The following is a 23,540-nucleotide window of genomic DNA, read 5'->3' as shown; positions in this document are numbered from 1 at the left end:
GGACCAGAGTAGCTTGTTCACACCGTTGATCAAATGTGATAACCTCCTAAGTAGATCGTTCCGCAGTAAACAGGGTGTGCCCTCTGGAGTCACCACTATAACCAGATGTTTTAAATGATGTCGCCTAATTTTGATTTCTAGATCTGCAGTCCCTTTGCCGGAAATATCATTCCCATCAAAGTTTTGAAGTTGTCCGGGAAGAGGTATGAGGGGAATCTGGTGACTCTCTTCCTGCCTATATTCAGTTGTTTGAATGCCTTTTTGGGCAGGAGGGTGGCTTGGTATCCAGTATCCACCAGAGCTGATCATTCACACTGATCCTGTACCTTGACCAGGGCCTAAAATCTGCCCTCTTTCTCCTCAAGGGTGCAAAGAAAGTGTGAGTTATTTGCCAGCTCGGCAGTAATTTTCTTGATATTGAACATTGTGTGCTCTTGGGCAATTTTCTGTGTCGGAGATCAGGAATTTGTAGGAAAGAAATTACATTTTTCAATGCGCATAGTTGGGTAATCCTCTTTCGCCCAGATTCTTTGATGTCCCCTTTACCTGAAGACAGTTCTCAGAACCTGTTTGCGGGGAGGATACCTCTATAGTTTATGCATTATCTGGCTTGCATTTTTGGAATCTAGACATCACTTTTTTTATCTCAAAAGATAACATCATTTGCTCATAAAGTTCCAAGTGCTCCCACACAGAATACTTAGCATCCATATGGTATGGGGACAGGAAGCTCTTTATGGCTTTGATTTGTCTTATCAGGTCTGTAACAAAACCCTTTCTCTGTTTTGCTGTCTTTGTGTGCCTTTGCACTTGAGTGCATTCACCTTCTGATTCAGAGCTACTATTTCAACTCCATTCCCTGTCTCCTAAGTGCTCCCTATCCCTATGAGATTGGGAATACCTCCTAGAATCACAGGGTCTGTACTCTTCTCACCTGTGCCACTGTGGACTCTCGGGGTTACTTTCCCTGTTGTCACTTTTAGGCCCAGAATAGAAGACAGTCTCTTCTTCATACCATTGCCAATGGGTACTATTCCCCCTTTTAGGTAGTCTGGGGAAATGCCCCATTCACCTGAATACATGGAGGTTTTTAGAATGCCCTTCTTAGGGGGAGGTTTTGCATTTTCTTTTACAGCGAAGCAGGTTGGATGTTCCCTTTGCAAGATCATTTTCAGCAAATCTAACTCTGATTTTCTCATCATATGCGTTTTCAGGGTCCGAGGTACTCATAGGATTTGTATTGCTCTCCATGACACACTGGTCCGGTCACCTTCCCTTCTGTTTGGCAGAGGTGAATATTCATCAATGTCAGATATGGACTGGCCTTCTGGATCAGTTTGGCTAGGTCTAGGTAAGTTCAGCTGCCTCATGTGTCTGTGTTCTCTGTAAGTTGTATGCATGAGGTCAGTTCCATTCTGTACATGGGAGGTTGTGGATAACTGGAATGATGTCCCTGATGGGAGGGGCATCTCTCCCTGATCAGAGAACCATATCCCATACCCTGATTGGTCAGGGTGCCTCAATGCCTATATGTATTTCTCTATTTCATTGGTTAATCTCTCACACTTGCTTCTCTGTGTCCAGAGTTCCTGTTCATATTCACAGAGCTGAATTCTTAACTCTGACACCAAGGCCTGGTTGGCTTCAAGCACACTGCTCTGAGCCATCAATTAATCCTTTATTTTCTGTACCTCATCTTTAAGTACTTCATATTTTCTCGGAGAGTCTTGTGTTATGCACGCATATTCAAGACACTTTTCTTTCTAGATAACTACTTCTTCCTCTTGAGCGTCTCTACAATGCGCTGCCTGTGAGAGGTCAGCTTCTGCTTGCCTCAAATGCTCCACAAGCTCTATGTTCTCTCCCACAATTCTGGTCAATTCCTGAGAACCCGACTGACCCTTTCTGCATCAATTTTCAGCTGATTTACTTTTTGTAATAGGACTCTGTTATCCTGGTTCAAGGGATATTTTTCCTTAATCAGTTGAATTTTCTGTTGTTTCAGAGTATTTACATCTTGGTTTAGCTGATCAAAGTCATGTTGGGAATCAATTCCTTTTTTAATTAACTGACTGCGCTCACTGTTTAGTTAATTTATGCTATGTTTAAAGGCCATAATCTCATCCAACAACGCTTTATTGTGAATAGTCTGATCAATTCGTGTTGAAGGTGGTTCATAATTTCTGGACACTCTTTATGAGCATCTTGCAGTACAGAAACTGCATTTCTCGCTCAATGAGATCTTTATATTTGAGCTCTAAAATCTGATTTTGCTGTAACTTATCTACTTATTGCTGAAGTGATTTCTGGACCTGTTCCAGGTCTCCAGTCTGATTCAGCATAATGGCCTCATTATTTTGCAATCGCTCTTCAACTAATTGCAAATGAAATATAAATGAGCCGTGAGCTGAGCGATTTGAATCTGTTCCTTCTGAATAATGTGGGTCATGTAGAATCCCTCAAAAGCTTTGTGCAACATTCTACCTTCAAGCCAAATGTCAGTGTCAACTGAGGTAACCTCCTGTACCATTCTGGCTTGCCATCCCACACGTCCATCTCTGGCCACTCACCACAAATGAGTAACTTAGCTATGAGATGCTTTCTGGCCTGTTCCATTTCAATGGCACTCATTTTAAAAGTGGCTTTTTTGCAAATTGTTAAACTTTCTTTACACTGTAACAAAAACCTTGCCCATTATTCCTATTAGATTTCCACAAAAACCTTGCCCTTTATTCCTATTTGATTTCCATAATCAATGTCAAATCAAATCAGATTACTTTTGCATTATTCTGCACAATTGTATTACTCAGTACACCTCCCTGATTCTCAGGGATCAAGCCGCAGTGGTACGTCAACAAAGCATGAACAACCTGACCATACACCCTACTTACTTTGCACAAAAATGGCTGGCCTGCTAAATAATGCACTTGTCATGAATCAAAAACAGCAAGCTAGATCCAGGCTACAAGCCCCCACTTGTACTAATATATTTAGAGACTAGCCCTAACATGGGGAGTTCATTCCTCTGTCCCCAATTAAAGTGCCAAACAATATATAATTTGTCTGATTCAGTCTAGCCCTGTCAATGACTCATATAGAGCCCTGCAGACCCCTACCTCTGTGCCACCAATAAGCCAAGAATCAGGCCGAGGTACAGAAAGAATATATATTTATTAAATAATAGGTTAAATGAATAGTTGCACCAAATGATTACACACACCACCTTCTATGTGGCACAAAACAAAACTTCAATACAAAAACTCACTTTTATGGGGATTTCACTTTTGGGTCTCATGTACATAGAACACAGGCCAAATAAACAGTTCAACCCTCCTGTCCCACGAAAAACCCAGACTGTAAAAATTAAACAAAACCTTGGAACATTACAAGATCATGAGCATTAGCATTCCTTGATATGGTTTAGATTTAAATCAACTGCAACCTTTTTCTACTTTCAAAAGCAATTTCACACATGCAGCACTTATTTAATTTCCCTACGCACTTGCTAGCAGTTTTGAAAGCAGAACAGACTTTTGATAATACTTTGGATTGATAGAACCCTTCTTCCTTTTTCACTCTGAAGCAATAAGAAATCTCTCTTCTATCAGGGTCACTTTCTTACTCTCAGGTAGAGTGGGCATTTTTCAATTAGGAACTACACTTTGTTCATTTAGCAAATCACCTCTCTACCCAGCAGCAAAAACCCAGAAATTCAATTACATTCAACACCTCTCTGAGGAATGGTGACAGGAATTTCATTTTTAGACAAGGGGCCTCATTACGACCCTGGCGGTAAGGGGTTTACGCCAGCGTTAGCTGCGCCGACCCCTTACCGCCAATTACGAGGTCCCCTAGCGCCATGGTGCTTTTAACACCTGCTTTTAGCAGGTGTTAAAATCCATGGCGCTAAGGGACCATGGAGTTAATTACGCCACCGTAATTTACGGTGGCGTAATTAACGCCTTCCCCACTCCCATTATGCCCTATGGGGCAAAAATGGGAATGGGGAAGGGTAAATGGGGATTGGGGACTTACCGCCCCGCCAAGGTCGGAATGGGGCGGTAAGTCCGCCAACCACCATGGATTAAACGTAGTTTACGCCATGGTGGTAAAGTCACGGCCCAGGCGGTAACTTACCGCCTGGGTCGTAATGAGGCCCAAGGACACTCCTTCCCTTTAGGGAATTCTGGAGTCGACAAGGAAAATAGGTGTACTCGATTACATTAACAGACTATAATTGGTATTCACATTGGGAGTAAGTTTTGTTAATTTCGAATGTTAACAAAAAATCACCCATGCTATTAACAAAATCACCCCTGTTAATTAGCTATACAGGAATTAATTGAATTATTATTTATCAAATATACTAAAGGTCTACTTCCATACCTCCCACCCATTAACTAAGTGTAAGCTATACAATCAAACTAATCCCCACACTTGTTTCTGTTGGACAAACTACTTACATTGGATTTCTGGGTTCGGTGCTCAGGAAAGACATCAGCCTTTCAGGATTCTCTCTTGGGAAGCACAGGGATCTGGTCAGGTGCTTCAGTCATGGATAGCCACTAGCATTCATACCTCTATTTTGCTCTCCTCGCAAAGATCCCAGCCTCTTTAGTCTTTCCCAATTACTGTCTCCCAGGCAATGTTAAGTCTGCAGCAGTTTTTCAATAGTTGCACCCAGATGATTTTTAGGCTGGTCTGTCAACTACCTTCAACCTACAACCAGCATTCACCATACTAGATGATTTCAACCTCTGGTTTGACTCCCCTTCAAACCCCATGACCCGTTCTCTCACAGATAACATATAAGTTTTCAACCTGACACATTTCTCTGCCCACCCACACTGCAGGCCACACCATTGATGCAAATTTAAACACCACAAACATCATATCCACTCTGCCCTCATGCCCCCTATCATGGACAGATCACCCAGCAATCTTCTTCTCCCTCCATCTTCACACCCGAACCTCTCCCAAGGCCACTGTCAGGTACGCCCTCCTCTATGTTAAGAAAGGTGTACTAGAACGAGCAGTTGAACTCGTTGTGTAGATGATGAATTCTTCCTGCCAATGTACCCCTCAGGTGTCCCAAAATTAACAACCCGAGTGATCAATTGAACGAAAGAGGTTTTGGACGCTCCCAGGAAACCACTGACTGCAAAGGAAAAGCACAATATCAAAACCAGGTCAGAATACCAGGGTTCTGTTGTTACGAAATTCTCTGAGGACTGACCTGTTCAGTGTTGTGTGAAAACAAGCGATTCCTTAGTACGTAACCCAGATCCAGATCCCCTTAGACCAGCCAGAATGGGTGAGACCCTATAACCAGACAATGTAGTTAACAAAGGACTTGGGAATGCTTACAAGAGAAAAACCCACAGAAGTATAAGGCTTCTTAACATGGGAGGTTGCTCAAGTATCCAAACGAAGTTCACAAAACTGGAGGCTTGGAGAAATATGTGCAGATGACAACTGAAGAGACTTGACCCGAGGATGGCTAATTGGGCAAGGGCAGTGCTTTGATGAATGTCTCTAGTTTTAGCACTCCCTTTTCCAATTCAATCGTAAAGATCACCTGACCCGACGGCACAAGGACACCTACTTGGTGCAGAGTCAGTGCTTCAAAGAAAGTCTCTAGTCCTAGCATTTATTAGAACTCAAATCCAAAAGATAAGAAGAGCAAAATCCAGGGAGAGAATACGAGACAGCAACTCGCGGGCAGCAAATTTCAAAACAGAAAGCAGGAGAAGCAGGAGGAGTATGTTGAGTAATTTTGAGTTGGCATTGAGCTTGCGGTGACCAACCATGTTTAACATGAGACAGAGGCAGTAGGTGAAGAAAACGTTCTGCGTCAAAATCATAGTGTTCCAAGTCAGTACCAAAGGAGAGGCGAGGGAAATCAAGATAAACAGGCAGAAAGGTCAAAACCAGAGTTCAAAAGCACGATGTTACAAGATGACAATACGTAACTGCTGAATGTGAAAATTCAGAAGCACTGAGCCGAAAGGAGGCGGTGCTTAAATGCGGTCACTTGATCCACGGAATGCCGTCCTGCCGTAACAACGTCCTACGTCTCACATGAGCAGGATACCAACATCGCCATGGCAACCCCCAGCGCACAAGGAACGACGCGCCATGCGTGGGGATTGCCTTAGCCAGGAAACAATAGCGTAGACAGCCTATGTAAACAGGAATCCTCGTACCTCTGGAAGACACAGCCTTTGGCATGAATGAAGGGCAACGAAGACCAGTATGTATTAAGCACTTGTTGGAGACTAGCTTCCTGGCAACACAAACATTGGAATGTACAGGGTGGCGCTTAGTTACTGATGGATTCCTTACAGCCATGCCCAGCCTCCACCAACCACCACCCTCACCCCAGTCTGAAACAAAGTTGTTATCAACCCTGATCTAGCAAATTTCCTCCTCAACACATTCCCAGCACTCTACCTTCAGGAAGGCCATCCCCCATCAAACTGTTCGACCACTGGCACTCCAGCACCCTCACACCTCTCACTCCAAATTGTACACCCCACACCTCAAATCTCTGAAAACTCTCAAGACTGTCTGGAACAGACCAGGAGATCCAACCCAACCCCTCTAAACACCCCCCTGCCCCCGGCAAGCCTAACAAGGGCCTACAGATCAGAAATCATAAAAGCCAAAAAAGCATTCTATGGGAACAGAATTTTGAACTCTTGCAACCCAAGCAAGGAAATGCATATAATCATCTTGGAATTCAAGTCGTCAGGTTGCTCAACCCCTCCTCCACTTTACTCCCAATCCCTATGTGATGCCGTATACAAACATTTTCACAACATCGCTATCGACAGACATACTGCCATCATCTCTTAAATAGCAATAAAGCCCCTGCCCGCTCCCAGCACACCTCCCGTCCCCAGTCCCAACTCTCTCCCTATGCAAACCTTTGCATCCTTCTCCTCCATCTCACACCAAGAGTTACTCTTGCATCTATCAAAATGTCATCCATCGGCATCCCCTGAGGACCCTTACCACCCCACTCTCCTCAAAAACATCCTAACATCAACCTGCACAGGCAGCATTGCACGCTGAATCCTTAACCAATCGCTCATATCAGGAATTTCCTTGGAAACATTCAAAATCTCCTATATCAAACCCCTAAAAAAAACATGCTCGACCCTCTCATTCGCTAGAACTACAGGCCCATCTCCAACCCCCGTTCCATGGCCAAACTGATGAATCGCGTGTCATAAAATCAACTATGCCACTTCACTGAAGCCAAAAACCTTCTTGACCCTGGCCAATCCGGATTCAGACCTATCAGAGGAACTGAATCCTCCCTAGTGTCTGTTTGGGATGACCTTAATAAAATAGTGGTTGCGGATGGATGCACTGTATTCATTCTCCTTGACATCTCTGTCACCTTCAATACCATTGACCCCACCATTTCCTAGACAGGCTACACTTTTTAGGAATCAAAGACACAACCCTCACATGGATTTCCTCCATCTCTAATTGCTCGCAAATCATGCTCTTCCACCCTTTCACCTCAGCATCCCGCCGAGTGCCGAAAGGGGTCCCACAAGGAGTATCCTTAGCTTCCCTCCTATCCAATATCTATCTCAGCCCACTCCCTGCATTCATCCGCTCCCACAATCTCACCTGCTACAATTACGCAGATGATACCCAGATCATCATCAAAATCCCCAAATTGCCAGACTCCACACATTCAGACCTGTCATCCTGCCTCTCAGACATTGACAACTGGATTATGACAAACCCCCTGATCCTCAACATTGGGAAAACAGAAATCCTAGTCTGCAGAAAAATCATGCTCCTTCCCCTGGCCTCACTCTCTAGCTTTCCCTATCCCCCGGCAACCTCCACCTTGGTGAAAAACCTCAGATACATGTTGAACATGAATCTATCCCTCTCCCAACACATCAAGCCTGTATCCAGAACCTGCTTCTTTCACCTAAGCATCCTCAGGCGCATCTTCCCTTATCTCACCTATCTATACCGAAACTCTGCCATCCTCACCATCATTCTCTCTTGCTTACACTATGCAAACTATCTTTATCTAGCCGCACCATAGTTCCAACTTAGGAGACTCCAAACAATCCGAAACGCTGCAGCACCCTGCTCATTGGCCTCCCTCTCAGAGAACACACCAGCCCCACACTGAGAGTCCTTGAATGGCTCCCTATTGGTCAATGAACTGCATTTAAAGCCATGTGCATTACTCATTGTGTCATCCACAACACCAGCCCCGAATTCCTCCAAGATAAACTCACACGCTACCGACTGTCCAGGACACTCAGATACAGCACAGCTTTTCTCTTTCCTTCTAGTTTTACTCCAATACAACTGCACCAGACTGGGTGGAACCTCCTTCTCTGTCCAAGCTCCCACCATCTGGAACTCCTTGCTTCTCCACATCTGCGGCATTGACAATCACCTCGCATTCAGAATGGCCCTAAAAACCGGGCTTTTTCCTTCTTCCTCCTGAAATCCCTCTCCCACGCTATGCTTTCATTGCTCCCCGCACACAAGTACCGGCACAGACACAACTAAACACCACATTTAAAATCTCAGTGGATGCCGGCAGCATTCACTCCCTCAAAATCTTGCCCAGCCCCCCCACAGACAATCACCTCCACCCACTGCCCAGACCACCAACACTATAGCAGGCACAAACTGGTCAACAACAACACCTTTAATTCTGATTGCATCTTGGATGTGGCCACTTAGAAGTGTTTGGACAGAATGCTCGATCAGATGGACCACTAGAGGTAGCAACGATAGCGGGACCAGTTGAATTGTGGACAGGTATGATGACACCTGATTATAAAGGGACTTACCCAAGCACTTACCCAAGCACTCAGAACTCTCAACCCATAGATTCACTGGAGGTAGAGAGGAAATGTACTAGTTCAACTTGGGCTATTGGATACAGACCACACTTTAAAGGCTGTGGGGTTAGGAATAGAGATTCACTAAAACACTCTTATATAGCTCTTTCCACTGAGGATGGGAAACAATACCATTGATCTCAAGCCATAGGCGGCAAGGTCCAGTAAATCTATTTACCTATTGCACTCAAAGAATGCCGCCAGCCAGGTCCTTCACCAAAAGTAGTATACTAACCCAACCAGAAGATGCACTCAAACGTCCTGTCTATTGCCTTGAGAGACCTAAGAAATGACACAGAGGATAGAATCGGTGCAAGTCTAAGGTATGTATAAATCGCATCACATCTAAGGACACATGCCACAGGCATGGCTACCCAACCATGCACTCTAGAATGCAGCTATGGCTATGTCAAATCCGGTCTACCAGCTTGCACAGCCTCAACACCTCTGCCATTAGCATACAGCGACAACTTACATATAAAAGCAGTCTAGCTGGGCCCACATCGACTCCTACACTAGCACTCTATCTTAAACGCCAACAGCACCTGCCCACGTGCCTGACCTCTGGGTTGCTTACTGGGGCCCAGCCAGCCCTCCTAAATCCTAATCCAGAAAAATGCACACACGCATCTTAAACTAAAACTCATACAATGTTCCTATACAAGGACTTCGGTCCGCAAGAGCGTTCCAACCACAAAGCGCAATGAGGCCATGAAAATGGGGAAATGGAGCTATACAAATGACCATTACAATACAATACATAAACCTAACAACATATATAGTTTTGAGTTCCTCTAATGACGCCACTTGTAATGAACTAATTCCTGTCTCGGCAGGATATTTCAGGTGTGAACAGCAATTTTTATACAATAATTATGAATGTGAAATGTTCTACCCAGATATTTACTTTATTCAGCTATCACATCCCGAATCTCTGCTTTGTGAAATTTTCTTGCGAATTAAAAACACATTTCAGATTGCAACTCTTGTCCCCAAGGTCAAATCTTGATGGAAGTCACAGCAACAGAACAGCCTTGGGATATGTTTTAAAATGATAGTGGAGTTATTTTTCTCCGACTTACGGTTCTCGATAAAACCAACAAAATATGATAATTAATACAACTCTATGGAAAAATAATCACATGCTTCTTTCAATTTTCACATTACATCTCTTCAAGCCATAATTAGTGGTCTGGCTTCTTTTGTTAGTGTTCCTTCCATAAAGTCCATTAGCTTTCTTTTAAGGCCAAAGATCAGGCCATGTTCTGCTTATCTTGAAAAGCATAGCAGATGGCCCCACCTCCACGCTCAGGGAAAATTCCCACCGGGAACAAGCCTGTGATTAGTATCTCTGAGCTGACCACAAATGAAATTTAAATACATATATTTTTAAGAGTTCAACCCATTTAATGGCAATCTTTCTGTTCACTCAGCACACCAATACATTGCTCTGTCATGCATGAATACTGCTCTTCTCTCTGGCCCTGACACTTCAAAGCAATTGTCTTTCAGATGGAGAGCCTGAGCATAGCATGTGATGGGAGAAGGTCACTGTTTTTTAACTTTCGGAAGAGTCTTTACACATACACAAGCCTTCTGTGCTCTGAATAACAGAAATACTTGCTTTCCAATCTGCAGCATTTACTCTTCATGTGAGGCCTTTTAATATCTTGCATCATGATGTCACTTGTTCATTTTCTCATCATGATATGTTCCTTTTGGCAAGGGAAATTTTAACTCCATGTATTTATTATTTCAGCTGCAAAATGCACCCAATTCCATGGTTGCAGTCTCTGTGTTTGCAAATGCCATGCTTTCCATGTAGAATAAGCCTTTAATTTTTCTTGGCTTCATCAATCACATGCAAGGCCCAATCAGCAGAACAAGTTACTTGCCCCTGGTAACGTTCTTTCGACTGGATGTTCTTCCCACGTATTCCTCATCTTTGATATTTATACCTCGCCATCTTTGCTTCTTCGAAAAAAATCATTCTTGGCAGAGGGTGCTGTACGCGATGTCGTGAAATCGATGTCCCTCGAGGGCCTCCGTCGAGCGTCGACCTTATCGATAGTATAAATAGCTTGTGCAGCGCCCATTGGCTTCAGTTCTGTTTTTCTCTGTTCCCCTATATCGAGGAACTAACCAAACGTACCCCAGACTGCAAGCTCTCAGGAAACGCAGAGCGTAATTCACGTAAATTGAACGGCGGGTTAGGATGAGTGGGGTGATGAGGAATACATGGGAGGAACATCCAGTCGAAAGAACGTTACCAGGGGTAAGTAACTTGTTCTTCTAATGGATTGTTTCCTCCCACGTATTCCTCATCTTTGATAGACTCCCAAAGAAGTGACAATATGGAGGTGGGAGTATCAATTAATTAATCATGGATTGAATGGAGAACTGCTTTTGCAAACAGACCTCCTTGAGTGGAGGAGGAGTCCAAGCAATAATGCTTGACAAAAGTGTGAATGGACGACCAAGTAGCCGATGTACAGATGTCCTTTATTGGGAGACCCCTTTGGAGAGCCACAGAGATTGCCATGCCCCAAGTGGAATGAGCTTGAAGCACTTCCTGCGGGTACTTTCGCGCAAGTCTATAGCATTCTCCAATAGCCAGTGTTGGTATGGATTTTTTAGTGACTGCCAGGCCCAATTGGGGCCGGTATACCCAATATAGAGTTGATCATCGTGGCGAAATTTAGCCATTCTTGCAATGTAAAAGCTCAGAGCCCTTTTTGGGTGTAGCCTATGCAGCCTCTCTTCCTCTTTGCCTGAATGAGGAGGAGGGTAGAAGGTTGGTAGCATTATCTTCTGCGACAAATGGAAGTCAGAGACTACTTTCGGCAGGAATGTTGGTTTTACTTTTTGGACAACTTTATCCTTAAAGAAAATAATATGAGGAGGCTTGCATGAAAGAGCCTGGAACTCACATACCCTGCGGGCTTATGTTAATGCAATACGTAGGGCTGTTTTCTAAGTTAGGATCCATAACAGACACAAATGTAAAATCTCGAAGGGTATAAATGTTAGAAACCTTGAAACAAGATTTAGATCCCAAGCAGAGACATCGAATGGGACTGGGGGATACACATCGGTGAGCCCTTTCAGAAATTGAACAATTAAGGGTATTTTGAAATAGGAAACCTCTTCTGAGGAGCATTAAAAATAGAAAGCACTGAAAAATATCCTTTTATGGTCCCAATCTGAAGCCCCAGATTAGCCAAATGCAACAGAAAAGAAAGCACTACCAGAGTGCCACATTGAAATGGATCCACATTCTTGTCCTTACAGCAGTTAATGAACTTATTCCAACGACACCAGTACAAGGATTTGGTTGCTGGCCTTCTGGCCGAAAGCAAAATCTCCATTACGTCATCCGGGACTTGTATCTCAGCCTCTCAGAAACCATGCGTGAAGGCTGAGTGTCTTGACTTCTGGATCGAGAACCTGACCTACCTCTTGCGAGAGAAGATCCTCTCTTTGTGGATGATGTACTGGAGGGCATATGGACATGCCCAGAAGGTCTGGGTACCACATCCTCCTGTCCCAATCCAGGGCAATTACGATCATGGATTTCCCTAACTTTCTCAACCTCTTGATGACAGGAGGAATGATGGGGACTGGAGGAAACACGTAAAAGAGTGGAAATTCCTAGTCCACCACGAACGCGTCTCCTAGAGCTCCTCTAGGTGAAGATCTCCTGACAGACTTCCTGAGCTAGCTCCCACTCATAGGAGACTGTGGGAGACAGTGCTCTGCCTGCCCAGTGTCCGCCGCCATGTTCTGTTCTTCGGCTAGGTGAACTGCCGACAAAGAGATTCCTTCTTGTATGGCCCAGAACCAGAGGTCCATTGCTTCCCTGCACAATGGTAGTGACCCTACACCTCCTCTCTCGTTGAGGTAGTACATGGCCACTGTGTTGTCCGTCATTATCAGGACATTCTTTCCCCGTACAGATGGCAGGAAGGCCCTCAGTGCTAATCTGATTGCCCTGAGCTCCAAAAGGCTGATATGTAGTTGTCGGATAGTTGGTGTGGGCTCCCCACCCCATGAGTGAGGCATCTAACACTGCTGTTATCTCTTGCCATGGTTGCCAAAAAGATTCTCCCTTGAGAATGTTGTCCTTGCAAGCCCACCATAGAAGGTCCTGAGCAACTCAGCTTGGCACTTGCAGTTGATCTGACATATAACCTGAAAATTGGGACCACTGAGTCCTGAGGGCTCATTGAAGGGATCTCATTCTCAATCGGGCCTCTGGCACCAGAAAAATGCAGGATGCCCTGAGGCCGAGCAACCTTAGAAACTCGAATGCCGGCAGATGCTGGGAATTCTGGATGGCGAGTCTTTCCCAGACGACGTATCCAGGACTGCTCCGATGAACGGTAAATTTGGAACGGTATCATATGGGACTTCTTGCAATTGAGGCTGAAGCCCAGTCTGTGAAGGGAGTGGCAGGTGATGCTGAGATGTTCCTGGGCTTGTTCGGGTGAACGAGCCCTGACCACCCAATCGTCCATGTAGGGGTAGATATGAATCCCCCCTATTCTGAGACTTGCTGCCACTACCGCCATCAACTTGGTGAAAACCCTGGGGCGGAGGTTAGCCCGAATGGCAGAACTCTAAACTGATAATGAGAACCGCCAACTGCAAACCTCAGGTACTTTCTGTGCTTGAGATGCATTGGCACATGAAAGTAAGCATCCTGAAGGTTCAATGATACCAACCAGCCTTGGAGTTGGAGAGCCTGAAGGATCTGAGAAAGGGTAACCATCTCAAACTTGTCCATCCTGAGGAACTTGTTCAAGTTTCTTAAGTCGAAGATGGGTCTCAATACTCCGTCCTTCTTGGGAATGAGAAAATAGGTTGTTCCTCTCTGCTTCAGGTACATGTTCTATTGCACCTTTCTCTAGCAGGGTTAAAACTTCCTGCAGAAGGAGCGGATCTGGAATTTTGACAGAATCGTATCCCGGTGGATGATCCAGAGGAGATTTCTGAAAAGGAAGGCAGATTATGGAGCTTCCCAATTAGCCATAACACTTTTCTGAAGGGCTTTGTGGAAGGGCAGAATTGGATCCTTCTGCTGTCCTTGGTCTAGGATGTCTGTCATGTCATCCTGCTCATACACAGAGGAAGCTCTACTCTGCCCCATGTATTCCGTAACTCTGTTCATGAGATTTCTGTAACCAGAATCTGCGTGTTCAGAGGGGTCAGGCCTGCCAAACTCCAATTTTGGCAAAATGTCAAGGCCACTAGCAGATTGGACGGAGTGACAAAGGTCTTTCATTCCAGATTCCTGATCAATGAGTTCCTCAGGCACCCCAAAAGGAGAAATCTCATCATTAGAGGCCAATTCCTTCTCCCATATAGAGGACATAGACTTAAAAAAGTATTTTTTTGGAATTGGTTTGAAAATCTTCTTCTGAATTGGCAAAGGTTTCGATGGGGTTGAAGTTTCCGTTGACGGCGTCGAGGACGGCTTTGAAAAAGGGTGTCGATTTACTAGGAATCGCCCTTGGTTTTGGCGTCGAGATGTTAGACGCCAGTGGTGTCGACACAGTCGTCGAATTTCTTGACGCTCTGTGCTTGTTTGAAGGTATCGAAGATGGACTTGGCTCTCAAGTCAATTCCTTCGACTCCTTTTCATCGGGTCGAGTATTCTCTTAATGTAAAGCCGGCTTCATGCTTGGCCTCGATGAAGTAGCCTTCGACTTCCCTGAGTCGCCTCAAGGAGCAACCGGGGCATGGCTCTTCCACGATTCCTTCAAGGGGGTTGGGCCGCATTCTCGAAAATCCGCATCATTTCCACTCTAAAGGCATCCCATTTATGTGGGGAATCTGACTTTGTCGGACACCTGATTACCGCGGGTGAGGAATCGGAAGAAGAATAGGGAGAACTATGGTGTCTCTTCTTCATCTTCTTTGATGAAGAAGACGAAGACTACATCGACCAGGACCTCTTTGATTGTTTATATCAGGTAGAGTCTTTAGACTTCCCGGACTTCCTTTCCTTCTTCAAAGAAGACTTCGAAACCTCCCTCCCCACCCCCGTTTACCTCTGCGTACCCGGAGAGCTTTTCCTGTCAGGACTGACAGGATCCGCAGTCATCGGTACGGTGCCCGGAACCCAGAAACCCCAGGCAGATGCAGTGCGGATCAGTTATAGACATCTTCGACCCACATTCGTAGCACTTCTAAACCCCGACTTTGGGCTCGAAGGGGTAGATGATGAAGACATTTTTCAACAGAAAAACAAAGTGGGCGGTTAGTACTCGAAGCAAATGCTTTCGAAAAACGGAACTGAAGCTAACGGGAGCTGCACAAGCTATTTATATTATCAATGACATTGACGCTCGACAGAGGCCCTCGAGGGACATCGACGCCACGACATCACATACATTGCCGTCTGCGAGAAGTTTTTTTCTGAAGCAGCAAAGCTGGCGAGATTTGAATATCAAAGATGAGGAATATGTGGGAAGACACAATCCATTCGAAAGTGGATTTCTCTTTATTTGGAAGAGCATTATGATATATGGTATATGCAAATTAAATAATACTGCCTTTTCAGTTTGGCATTCACCTCAGCATGTTTTCAGTGCTGTGATGAATACCTCGGATCCCTCACTAAATCCCTGCCTAAAGTCTCCTCCCAAGTGGCAGAGAAAGGCAGACGCTTCCTGATCCTGACCTTGGTGGTGGTGTGTTGTGGGAGGATCACCTAGGCGGGAGAAAAGGCTTAGGGAAGTGAGAGGAATCAGTGGGGTGAGACACAGTATTTTCCTTCCTCTAAGGAAGACATATCACAAATGTCAAAGTATATAATTGCTTTTTGCCACAATAACCTGGCGGTTCCACATGTTGGACACCTTAATGTGGGCAAAATCAGCCAGCACTTTTGTGGTACAACAAGGAATAAAACACTGTCCCAAACCCATAGAGTTAGAAACTTCCCTAATTCCAAAGGGGGTAATGAAAGGAAGTTTGTGAATAATAATTGCCAAAATCTAGGAAGTCTTATTCCTCGTTCCAAAAAAGAATGATGAATAATTTGAGTGATACAAATTTACTAAATATTTTAGAGAACAGAAATCAAATCATTAAAGCAGAAAAAGTTAGGAAAACTAACTTTGTTGATAGGGATTTCAAGTCCCATAATTCCGTCAATACTGTGACGAGGAAGAGGGATGCAGAGGAACACTGCTGCAAGAGTGGTCAGCTAAATAGTGTAGATGACCTACACCTGGGAAGATTTAGAGGCATAAAAAGCTCCCTCAGGTGCAAGTATTAGGAGAGCAGCAGGAGTGAAGATACCAATAGGAGAGAGGGTAGCAGCAGGAGAGGAGAAAGCAGCACAGGCTGTGTATGCAGTGAAGTGAAGTGAAGGGAAGCTGGAGGTGAGAGAAGGCATGAGGACCACAGTAACGGCAAAAGCTGTGGCGGGTCCTGAGCGGGTCTTTGCCTTGGGTTGTCCCTGTTGCAGAGGTCACGCACCGGGAAGCATGAGAAAAGGAGGCTTGCCCAGTGAAGCCAAGAGGTTGCGCAGCGGGAAGCAAAAGTAGCAAGGGAAGTGTTCCCTCTTTAGAGTTTTCAGGTGGCTGGGTTTAACCGGACCCTCTCTGGAGCTGAGGAGTGGCCCGAGCAGAGGTGGACCAAAGGAGGCTGTTCGCCAGAAAGCGAGAAGCTACAACGACAGAAGACATGTGGACACCAAGCAGAGCGTGAACAAGCGACTTACCCGGTGAGTTCACAGCATGCAAGTGACTCTGGACCGCTCCAATGTTGTCTGCATGTTCACGGCAGGCAGTTCACTCACGTGTGAGTGAAAGAAACCGTAATAACAATTTTTAATAGCAAACTATTTGAAAACAGCAAAAATTATGCTTACTGAAACAAAGTGACTATGCAAGCGTGTGAGTTTGTGGAAGGCCGATAAGCCCTGTGGGCACGCTTTAGTAAAAAGAAAAGCCTACAAGCAATATACAAGCCAAGGTTATTTAAAAACTCAGCATACCAATATAACAAACATTGCACAAGGCGACAGGGGATTGTTAGGAAACCTAAGAGTTGTAAGACTTGCTGCTCATGTGTAGTAACATGCAGATCATCAGGTGACATAATCACACATTGCCAAAGCCAAGACAGAAGCAGAGTAAGACCATATCCTGGTCACTATTTGGTTGTTGGTGTAGAGGGGACAGAAAGGTGGCAGACAGGCTAACCTTCTGGAGAAGATTATCCAGAGGGAGAGGAGCATAGTTGCAAAGGAGTCCGAAAGAGCACTAATGTGATTCCTTGTTTCCCTGAAATTGGTTTAAAGTTTGATGTCAAAGAAACTTTGTGAAGTTGTTGTTGTCTAAGTTGGAAGACACCACGGAAGCACACTTTGTTCCTTTGTGACATATTGAGAGGGCAGGAGGAGAGTATACCCGCATGGCAAGTTGTTGCTGTAGAAGGCCTTCTATGGGAGAAAAGCAGGTAGTGGTTAATAAAAGGGTCTGAAATGCGGTTCTAACAAAGACAACTCATATTAATTGTGACATTGAAAGAAGAACTTTGTAAATCTGCTGTGGGGGAGTTACATGTCTTCATAAATCAAGGTTTGTGGCAAATCATCCTGATAAATACAATTGTTGTTTTTTACTTGAAGAAGACAAATGTGAAACTTGTTCTTGCTCCAAGAGGAGTTAGAACACACTATTTGTTTGGTACATTACTGAGACAACGGAACATTTTGTTACCAAGTTTAAATCCCCAAGAACTGTGTTGGAATTTTGTGGCAAACCAGGATTTCCTTATTTCTTTTTGAACTGTGGAGTAAAACCTTGCTCAGATCTGGGGAAGGGCAATTCTCCCAGGTTAGGAGAACAGACAGTGATCATATTGTGAATTCGATTATATGCTATGTATATTTGTTGAATTGAACTTCCATGCATTTCGTTATTATTTTATTGAATGTAAAACTGTGAGGGACAGATATCCTTTTGTTAGAGTGTTTCATTTAGTTTATTTCAGGCAGTGAAATCCTTGTCAGGGAAGGTGTAGTTAGGCGTTCATCCAAGCTTTTGATTTAATAAAATGGCTAAACTTGAAAACCCTTTACAAATGTGTCTGCCTCACATTGCTGATGCCTCACAGTCCACTGCAATGTTTAGGCCCAACGTGGCTAAATGCAGTCTCCTTCTTTTTAGTCCAAATGACTCCCACATAGCATTCTGAAAAGCAACACATTTGCACCACTATTGTTGTTGGAGAAGAATGAAGTGGCTGAGAAGCATAACTTGGTTTGTAATTAGCCCATTAATTTAATAAATATCTTGAGTACCTCAATGAGTGTAATTATATGCCATCCCCCACGATAGTTAGCCTTAACGTAGATTTTAAATCCATCAATATTAATGAAGTACATAGATCAGTCTGCAGGGTGTATGCATTCTAGTATGGTGGTGTGAAAAACTACGACAGGAAGTGCAGAGTCTATCAATTGAGGGTGTAGTGTAACAGGTCAAGCTGAAACCCGGTAACCCACTTGCGTTCCCTGGGTTTACCGGTTGCCTCTGGCATTCCTTTTCTTCTTTCTGCTTCAGCATATTGGCTCGGAGTGCGCCCTGTTAAGTGCTTCACTTGAACTGTGCCTTCTTTCTCAGTACACGGTTCCCGCTGCTCTCTCCCCTCGAGCAGTGAACCTTCTGCACCTTGCTTCCTTTGCAGGATTTGGGTTTGCCTTTGCGTCACCTGCCGCGGCCTGTTTCCCTCCAGCGTGGGTTTTGGCTTTGTCATGGGCTGCCAGACAGACTGCCGTCTGCAGCTCTCTCCTCTCCTCCTCCTCGTCAGCTGTAGCTGGGTCATATTTAAACTTCCAGGCTTCACTATACCTGTTACAACTAGACCGCTGCGTTGGTTGCCTGGTCCTAGTAATCTTTATTACTCTGATGTTCTTTCTCGTGTCAGTGGTTATGGGACCATTTCTTGAATGGTGTTGAGGAAGTGGACACTGAAGTTCATTGGGAGTGATCCTCACTGCTCCTTCCCTCTTCCTCATCCCAGTCATCCCAGTTGTGAATATACTATCCCTAATGGGAGTTTGGAGAGTAACCAAAGTAGATCTATCAAGAGGTTGGAGATGAATGTGACAGTATGCCATTAAGATATGAGGAATAGAAGAAATACCTGTGGAAGGGAAGTGGGGTATGTGGTTTCCTCCAACAATGGCCTGTCATCTCCCCGAGGTGTACCTCCCCCGAGGCATCATCCCTGATATAACGACAACCAGGGTCAGGATCAGGTAGCGGCTGCCGTCCCCTGGCCACATAGGGGGAGGCTACCGAAGGGAAAGACGTAAGGACATTGCTGGATTCCTCACAGCATTGTGTATTGGAATGTGAAATAGGAATCTTGTAAATTCAACAACACTCGGAAGTCGTTTGTTTGTTCTGCTTTGATCACATTTGATATGGTGAGCATTTTGAACCTTTGTCCCTTGATGAACTTGTTTAGGACCCTTAGGGAATTGACCTCCATTTTCCATCTGGCTTTTTTACCACAAAGTAGCACGAGTAGACTCCCGTGCCTTGGTCCCATTTTGGGACTTTTGTACAGCTCTTTTGATGAGCATCTTTTGGGCCTCGGCCTGGAGGATTTTTAAATGGGGCCGTTGGAGCCTAGTTTCTTTTTTTTGTTTGGTGAACTCCAGGATGTGCCTCTGTCAGATTATGGCAAGGACCCATGCATCTGTTGTAATGTGTTTCCATTCCTCCAGACGAAGTTGGAGGTTCTCTTTGACCTGTGTACGAGTTGCGTCCCTTCAGGGTGTTAAGTCATGCCTGTTGTTTTGGATGTCTACCACTTTGGGACAAGGAAGACGGCCTACGCCTTTGTATGTTTCTGTAGTCCTTGGACTTGTATCCTTAGTAGGACTTTCTGAACCCTTTGAAGTAGTAAGAACATCGTTGGTAGGACCATGCCCCTTTTGTAGAAGCCGCTGAGTGACCCGATGCTCCCCAAAAAGGACGAAAAGTATATCTGGCTTGTAGTGAGGTTAGTGACCTTGCTGTTTCGTTGTTAGTTTGTATTGCCTTTTTAAGCTTTGTCAATTATCGGGCCAAATAGCTGTTAGCCCTCAAACGGCATATCTAGCACTTTATTCTGAACATCTGTGTGGAAGTCCATGCAACAAAGCCACCCTTGTCTTCGGAGGACTCCTCCATTACCAATTTGTTTGAACCCCTTTCTGCAAAGTCAACCGCTATGTTAATGTTATAGTTGGATGCTTCTTCACCTTCATGAAGGATGGTCATGACTTCTTTACATTTTTCTTTAGGCAAAAGCTCTAGGAGGGTTGCCATCCTGTGCCACATCTCCGTGTCGTATCCAGCCATGATTACTATGTAAGGATATTTGGCGTGTTACAGCACAGAGTACAGCACTACTGCACAGGTAGCAATTTTTTGATGCAGCACCACCACATGGGTGTGGTGCATTGCTATATGTGTTGCCAGATTAACATGGACATATAAGTAAAGACAGGCTATTCAGTCAAAAACGATTTTAACATATAAGATGCAAATCTATTTTTACAGTTAAAAGCACAGGTGCACATGCAAAAATGCACACTATTTTTCACCTGAAATGCCTATGGTGCAAGAGACACATTTGAAAATTAATAACTAACATTATTAAAAAATAACCTGATTAATAAAACTGCATTTAACATAACCCACTAATAAAAATGTGTCTCCACTGCAGAATTAGGCCTTCTCTGAAAGTGAACTTTTAAACGCACATTCATTTTTTTCTTTTTCTCTGCTGCTCTGTCCACATAACTACAGGAAGCAAAAGGGCTCGAAGGAACAGGAAATCAGTTGGTTACAAATAATTACTGTAGAAATGAGCCATTGTGTAGTGAGGGAGGAGATGGCATGATTGATTTCTGATTGGAGCAGCGTCATAGCAAGTATCATGCTAGAGGCAGTGATGAGAGTTTTGCTGGGGGAGCTTGAAGAGAGGGGGAGAACAGTCGGGATTAGGCAGAGCTGGGAGAAGGACTTGTTTCCTGGCTGAAGCATTCCTGCTGCAAAAGCTGAGAATTCCAGGCAATAACCCCGGTTTGAGAACGAAATACGCTTGTTTTCACTGGGGTTAATCTTCAAGGGAGCCAAATTCAGAAAGAGAACAGCTGAAGAAAACTCATGCTGAACAGATAAGGTAATTACAGAAGTGTGGGGGCTGAGTGTGTACGAGAATATTCAGTCAGTGTAGGAAAGGAGATTCCTGTGCTTTAATCACATGTTTAATGTTGCAAATTGAGTTCTTGTCTCCGCCACTCTCTTTTCAGTGTATCACAGACAATGCTGTTACTGTGCTATTTTATTTATTTCTATAAAGAGTGAGATCGTGTTTAAATGCAACTTTTATAATACACAAAAATATTTGAAAGCAGACGGGTGGTGTGTTTTATATTTACCAATACAGTGCTGATGATGTGGGGAGATGTTTAGACAGTGCAATTGTCATTTTCAAGGTAGCTAAACGTCAAATTTGCTGCAGCCAGGTGCACAATTTGATTCAGTATGAGCAATTATAACTAACTGTGTGTGTCTCACACTGCCATTTGCACATTAAAGGGAACCCATTTTATAATAGCAGTGTGCCACTAAAAACGAATTTCAGAATGTCACAAAGGGAAACCACATTCTCAGACCTAGTGCAATATTTAGAGGCAAAGTTGTTTGCACATGGGACTTGGTCGTCGAATAGCATGTTAGAATGGCGTGAACACATTCAGGGTGAGGTGCAGAAAGAAAAACTAGACAATATTTTTGCAGAAGGCAGCATAATTCAGGTCTGCCTTACAAGATTATTGAATGCAGCCGATAAAAGTGCAGAGAAAGACTGTTTAATACGGCTATGCGGCAAAATATGGTTTATTTTGAATAAGGGTGGACAGTCATAATGTCGAAAAAAAAATGTCGACAGACAAAAATGTCGACAAAAAAATGTCGAAAAAAAAAATGTCGACTTTCTCTTTTTTTAATTATATATTTATTTTAGGGGTTTGGGAGCTAAAAAAAGGGAAAAATTAAAAAAAAATTAAAAAAGGGGGGTTAAGAGGGGGAACCCCCCCATATAAAAAAAAATGCATTGAAAAAAAAAGTCGACATTTTATTTTTCGACATTTTTTTTCGACATTTTGACTGTCGACATTTTGACTGTCGACATTATGACTATAAACCTTGAATAAGTCCCTGCGAATGCAGGAGAATGATACTCAGCTAAGTAACAGGTTAAAGATTGAATTAGATGGGGCAAGTAAAAGTCAGGAAATGTTGAGAGCAGAATTGGATGTATGCCAAAAAGACATGCAATTAAAATGCAGAGACTTTGATACTCAGTTATCCAAAAGCAAGAAACAATTTGAGGATAGTGAGCAAGAATTGGTACACTTAAAAGCATTAGTGGACCACATTAGACAGGATAAAGATGAGGTTGTTTCAGATATGCAGATTTTACAAAAAGAACATTGTGAAAAAGAATGTGATCTCCAGAGTGCAGAACAAGAAGTGATTAAAATGATTCAAGAAAGAGACAAGAGAAATAAAGAGTTCAATGAATGCCAAATGCAAATGTGCGACATGCAGGAGGTGATTAATAAGATGAGTGATGAAAACAACTATTTGCAAAATGAAGCAAACAGACTCCTTAAAAAGTGTAAGGACTTAGAACAGCAAATGTGCATTCCCAGGTCCCAGGAGAGGCGGCAGGGTACCACATTCAATGGAGTGGAGGTGAATTCTAGCTCTGCCCAAAGAGCTAGTGCTCCAGTGACTGGGCCGGTGACTGAACTTGGTTGCAGCGCTCTTGGGGGATTTGATACTCCCATTGGGGGCAGCCACCAATCTCATACACCTGAAAACAGGATTGAATCACAAAATAGTGCAATTCCATGCATTGCAACAAGTAGCCCAATAAAAATAATGAAATCCATTAAAGCCCTGATCAAACCATTTAAAAAGGGAGGTGAATGCTGCATTGAGGATCACTTAGAAGCAGTGCATGACATTTTTAAAGCACTCCAGATACCTAAGGAACAGTACAGACAATATTTTCATTTAACTTTAGATGCCCCGACGGCCAGCATCATAAGGGGATTCAATGAACAGCAGAATATGACCTGGTTGGAGTTTGAAAAAGAAATTAGGCGTCATTTTTCTCCTTTTCAGTCATTGCAGGAGGCAAAGAAAGTCGCTTACACAATTACTGCTGGACCTAATACATCCCCTCGCCAATTTTTACAAGACTTAAAAAGAGCATTTTCTCGCTTTGATGTATCTTTTGACTCAAATTCCAATGAGTTTAAAACTGCATACTTCTATGGGCTACAGAAAGACATCATATCCCAAATGGTCCGTGAATTTGACTGTGACAAGTCCCTTGAATGGATTGTACATCAAAGCACAAAACTATATGAGGTACTCTATTGTCAGGGTAGAGAAAGTGATAAAATGAAATATACTAGACCTAAATCTAAAGAACCCTCAGCCACAGTAATGGAAAACAGGTCAGCCAAAATGTCTGTTGCGTCTGCTCAAAGCCAAGGTAAAAATAATGTGACACCTGAACAAAGGGGTAATCAACAAAGATCGCCATTTC

The 23,540-nt window shown here is 43.8% G+C and overlaps 1 protein-coding gene across 2 annotated transcripts in view; it reads right to left on the bottom strand.

The window, feature by feature from the left end:
• The window catches only part of MARCHF11 (membrane associated ring-CH-type finger 11), a 324,601-nt gene that overhangs the window by 158,804 nt on the left and 142,257 nt on the right, over positions 1-23,540 (bottom strand). The gene's annotated exons all lie outside the window — the stretch shown is intronic.

The sequence above is a fragment of the Ambystoma mexicanum genome, chromosome 5q (assembly GCF_040938575.1).
Source record: "Ambystoma mexicanum isolate Mex_15411 chromosome 5q, UKY_AmexF1_1, whole genome shotgun sequence".
Classification (NCBI taxonomy): Eukaryota; Metazoa; Chordata; class Amphibia; order Caudata; family Ambystomatidae; genus Ambystoma; species Ambystoma mexicanum.
Note: the sequence above shows the minus strand (reverse complement) of the source record. Positions and strands in the feature narration are given on the sequence as shown.